A 6,000-nucleotide genomic window follows, 5' to 3' on the forward strand; every position below is an offset into this window, starting at 1 on the left:
CCTTACATGCCCTAACACAGCAGAAGACCGGGATATTGGCGTGTAGAATGACTTTTCCCGGCGCGGATCATACAGCAGCTATATGGACAGTCCCTCTACGGGGATCACTGCTCTCACACCCTCGGTGTATATATATTTGCAGTATTTAATCATCTTAGAGGGCATTAGGCTTGAAATGATTAAACCCATTATACAGCATTTACCTGTTTAGAACGTTTATAGTGTTCTTGCTGATGGTTTTGTTGCCTTTCGTACAAGTCCGGGGTTAGAGTATATTAGAAGCATCTTGGATAGTACTAGGTAGCAGTTACGTCTTCGATATATAAAGTACTGGCGCATCGCTCACACGGATGACTATATTTACGGATATTTCACTCTATACACCGCGGCTGCAGGAAATGCGCTTTCAACAGTAATTGTCTGCTTGGCATAAATAATACTGCATATCCTGGCCTGCCAATCTTTGTCAGAATTGCTAATGAGATTTACAGGTTTTAGCATTGCAAGAAAGCATGCAAGTCTCTTCTAAATCCTACCTCTGTGTCTTTTCAGGCAGCTTAAGGACAGGACCCATGAGAAGAGATTGAAAGCGGCAGTGCAGTCGTGAGTGGTCTGCTGTTGTTTTGGTGCCAGTGACTCAAGCATCAGCCGCCTAGTGGGAATAGGAGGTAGAGCATGCTTCAGGAGAGCCGTGCAAGATATTGTGTGACATCTTAAGAGCTAAACTTGGAGTCAACATTCCTATAGCTAAGGATACCCTGAAGAGTCAACATGGCCACCTCACGGCTCGCGAACAGAAGCACCAGGGACATCGCAAATGTGATGCAAAGGTTGCAAGGTATGTGACCGTCAAATAAACTGACCTTTAGCGCATTATCACTTTAGAATACGCCTCTGCTCTGACAATCTTAGCTGGAGCCGTCCAGGTGTCATGGAAGCCAGAGGCCTTTTTTTCATGCACCCACAGAAAATAGTGGGCATTCTTAAACAAAATCACTCAAAATAGAACCTGCTGCAATATTTTTAATCTTCACCATTGGTACGAGCAAAAAAAATTCACAGGAGCGTATATCGGCCGCCGTTTTCACGGCCGGCGATATACACTACCATCTGAGCTTTCTTCCCCTTTTCCTCCCTCTCACCGGCTCTCTACATCTCTACTCCCTTCTGACTGTTTGCAATGGGAGGGGTGAGACGGAGGTGGAGCTAAGCTGCTGCCCCCTCCCCACCTGTTCTCCACAGCCATTGCAAACAGCCGGAGGAGAGGAGAGGGCGTGAGTCGGGAAGGGGGAGGGAAAGTGGAAGACAGCTCAGATGGTAGCATATATCCGCCGGTCGTGAACACGACGCATGGCTATCATAGATAGTAAACAAAAATTATTTTAAAAATTGGTAAAAGAACAAAACAATACAATAAAATTATACACGTAAAAAAGAAAATGACCCAAAGCCGACACCAACCCAAACCGTCATCGTATGCATCCTGTAATCCGAAGCTATACAAAAAATATATATCTAAACATCCAAAACAAAATGAGGAACCCATTCCTGTACTTTATTTAAGCGTAAATATACTAAGAAAAAAACAGGTATAAATTTCAAGAAATCATTTTTTTAGATTTTTACCGCCAATAAAACAAAAAAAAAAATAGAAAAAAAAAGTCATTGAAAAAAGATATAAAAATAGCCCTATATGTCAGGGGAAAAATTATGTTGGTAGCTGAAGGAAAAACAATAGGGCAGTAAAACCAGCACATGGGTAAATTCCTTAAAAAGTGTCTGGTCCCTAAGGTGCATAACAGCCTGTTCCTTAAAGGGTTTTACTAATTAAAACCCAATAATAGCACATTTTATTTTTGTAATCTGTTTTTATTTTCCGATTTGTAGATTTTTCTTCAATTCTATTATCAGTGCATGACTATGGGGGTGCCCATTCTGCATTCAACAGCATTTAGAGATACTCTTTACAGCAGCCTCATGGATCATTTACACAACGGACAGAAGGGGACTCATTGCTTCTATGGGAGACTGTTCTAGACATGTGCTTTGATATGTTCAAAGGTAATTTCGCAGGGAGGGGGAAGAGGTGAGCTGTGACCATTACCTATTTTAAATGGTACACCCTGTTTTATCTACATGTATTGTAGGTGTTACCTTTCATTGCAATCCTGCCTGTGATAATAGTGACTGCTGAAAAGTTTTCCGTACAGAACAGGAAAAATTGGGCTGATGATCAGTATGAAAATATAGGATTTTAGGGATTTTTTTTTTAAATACAATTAGTGACCAATTCTTTTCTTTTTTAAAGGTCACCAAAAAATCTTATGATTCTTAAAATTCTAAACATTCTCATTAGTCATTGTGTCCCCTGTATCAGCCCCAGCAGTAATAGTATTACTATTGAGGCCTCTGTGCGGGTCACTGTTATTACTGAGGCCACTGTGGGGAGTCACTATTATTACTGAGACCAATACAGGGGACAGTATTACTACTGAGGCCACTGAGGGTCACTATTATTACTGAGGCCAATAGAGGGGACAGTATTACTTCTGAGGCCACTGAGGGTCACTGTTATTACTAAGCGCGACAGTAGAGGGGACAGTATTACTACTCAGGCCTCTGTGGAGGTCACTATTACTACTGATGTCAATATAGAGGACAGTATTACTACTGAGGCCACTGTGCGGGTTACCGTTACTGCTGAGGCCAATATATATATATATACCGTGTTTCCCCGATAGTAAGACACCCCCGATTGTAAGACGTATCGGGGGTGTCAGGGGGGTCGGCCAATGTAAGCCGTACCCCGAAAGTAAGACATACCGTAGAAAAAAAAAATCATTACTCACCTCCCCCGGCGCTCCGTCGCGCTCCGGCAGGATGTCGCTCGCTCCTCGTCCCCGGCGCAGCATTGCTTTCTGAATGCGGGGGCTTGAAATCCCCGCCTCCAGAAAGCTAATACACACGCCGTCAGCCAGTTACAGAATGGCTGTGATTGGCTGAAGGCGCACGTGGCTTCAGCCAATCACACCCATTCAATGATGTCATTGAATAGTGTGATTGGCTGAAGCCACGTGTGCCTTCAGCCAATCACAGCCATTCAATGCTGTCATTGAATGGCTGTAACTGGCTGACGGCGTGTGTATTAGCTTTCTGGAGGCAGGGATTTCAAGCCCCGCATTCAGAAAGCAATGCTGCGCCGGGGACGAGGAGCGAGCGACATCCTGCCGGAGCGCGACAGAACGCCGGGGGAGGTGAGTAATGATTTTTTTTTATTATAAGACATACCCCGAAAGTAAGACATAGTCTGGCTTTTGGGGATAAAAAGAAAGTAAGACACTGTCTTACTTTCGGGGAAACACGGTATATATATATATATATATATATATATATATATATATATATATATAACATTATTACTACTGAAGCCACTGCGGGGGTCACTATTATTACTGGGGCTGATATAAGGGACACTATTACTACTGAGGCTGATGTAGCGGACACTTTTACTACTGACGCCACTATGAGGGTCACTATTACCACTGAGGCCAACACAGGGGACAGTATTACTACTCAGGCCTCTGTGGGGGTCACTATTACTACTGATGTCGATACAGAGGACAGTATTACTAATGAGGCCACTGTGGAGGCTACTGTTACTGCTGGGGCCAATAAAGGTGACATTATTGCTACTGAAGCCACTGTGGAGGTCACTATTACTCCTGGGGCTGATATAGGGGACAATATTACTACTGAGGCCATTGTGGGGGACAATATTACTACTGAGGCCATTGTGGGGGACAATATTACTACTGGGGCTGATATAGGGCAAGCACTATTACTATTGATGCCACTTTGCAGAATACCTTAAGCTGACTTAGGTTATGTTTATACTTGGCGGAAATGCTGTGGAATGTGGCAAATTATGCAGCATTCCCGCTTCCAGATACAGCCATTTAAAGCTGTTTTATTTCTCTTCAGCGCCGTAGAAATATGGCGCTGCATTAGAAGTCCGTCGCAGGTCTCTTCTGCCAGAGGGAGCGGGTGCTCAGCTGTCAGATAATGGCTGAGCATTTGTTCTAACAGTGGGGACTGAAGATACCTTTTGTTACACGCTATTTAACTCTTTGCACGTTGCAGTGTAACCGCGGAATATAAGAAGCAGAAAAAGGAAGGGGGCTCCCTCTGTCACCCATTGGACCCCCGTAATGTGATTACGAGGTCTCAGTGGGTTGCTATGGAACCCAGAAGCTTGGATGTAGCCTCCAGGTCTGTGGCCGAGGAGGCTCAGCCTCTACTAACCTCATAGGCTTTCTAATGCACTACTATACTGGAGTGCAGGAATTACCTATATTGACACCGGCATGCGTCTGTCATGTTGTGCTACTGGGACCTGTAGTGCTACGGGTTTCCAGCAGCACGTTTCCAGAAGTGTGGGATGATTGAGCTGGCTGGGTGTATATTGCTCCAGCTAGCCAACCTCCATCGGTCTGTTGCACATATATACCAGCCCCTCTTACTAGAGGGTTCTAGTAATTTGTCATTTATATCATTCCCTCTCAGAACTGTGGAGCTTGGCATCATGCACGTTCTGCTTTGGTGTTATTGCACACATGAGGTTCTGGGTAGGATTCCCTTGTCTCTTTGTTTGTGTGAACAGTGACATGTTCAAAGTCTGTATGTAGGTGTTTACACATTAGGTGTGAATTGTCCAGTTCAGTGTGTGTTCCTGCCTGTCACCATATAGACAACGTGGTTTTTTGGGCTTACGTATTCTGGCCAAAATACAATCCCTTGTGTGTACTAACTTGTTAGATATTTCCATCTGTCTGGGTGTTGTAGTACATTGGTGAGTATTTTGGCGCTTATCGTTCAGTGTACGTGCATGCACCGACATTTATGAATTACTGCATATTTACTGTGAATGGAGGCGCGTGGGCCGGAAAGATCCCCAGCTGCCTACACCTCCATTCACTGAGCGATGATCAGGCCTCATGCAGAGTGCTGGGTCGGATTCCGCTGCGAGAATTCTCACAGTGGGATGCGAGCCGTGCTCCTGCAGTGACCCTCACGTCTTACTTCCTCCAGTGTCTACTCCGCTCTGCTGTGTGCCATCTGCCGACAGCATGGGTGGGTGCCAGGAAGCCAACGGCGGTACATAAATATATCCCATTGCATTGCCCATCACAGCTGAGGTAATGTCATGTTTAAAGGGGTTGTCCCACGCCGAAACGGGTTTTTTTTTTTACAACCCCCCCCCCCCCCGTTCGGCGCGAGACAACCCCGATGCAGGGGTTAAAAAAGAACACCGGACAGCGCTTACCTGAATCCCCGCGCTCCAGTGACTTCTTACTTACCTGCTGAATATGGCCGCCGGGATCTTCTCCCTCGGTGGACCGCAGGGCTTCTGTGCGGTCCATTGCCGATTCCAGCCTCCTGATTGGCTGGAATCGGCACGTGACGGGGCGGAGCTACATGGAGCCCCATTGATAAAAGAAGAAGACCCGGACTGCGCAAGCGCGTCTAATTTGGCCATTAGACGCCGAAAATTAGGCGGCTCCATGGAAACGAGGACGCTAGCAACGGAGCAGGTAAGTGAAAAATTTCTTATAACGTCTGTATAATTAATGCACAATGTACATTACAAAGTGCATTAATATGGCCATACAGAAGTGTATAGACCCACTTGCTTTCGCGGGACAACCCCTTTAATGCAGGTGGGTTTCGGCCCACACTGCATGCCCCAGTCAGACTAGGGTTCTTTAGAAGTGGACACATGCAGTTACAACTCCGTGTGCAATATCCCATTGCAGTGCCCAGCAGAGCTGATGTAACGGCAGCTTTAATGCAGGTGGGCAAAAAATTAATTGGATTATACTGTAGGCGAGGGACCCAAAAAATTGGTGTACCAACAGTACTAATGTACGTCAGAAAAATTGCCCATGCCCAACCAAGAGGGAAGGTGAAACCCATTAATAGCTTTGGTTAATGTGGCTTAAT

The sequence above is a fragment of the Eleutherodactylus coqui genome, unplaced genomic scaffold, assembly GCF_035609145.1.
Source record: "Eleutherodactylus coqui strain aEleCoq1 unplaced genomic scaffold, aEleCoq1.hap1 HAP1_SCAFFOLD_88, whole genome shotgun sequence".
Lineage (NCBI taxonomy): Eukaryota > Metazoa > Chordata > Amphibia > Anura > Eleutherodactylidae > Eleutherodactylus > Eleutherodactylus coqui.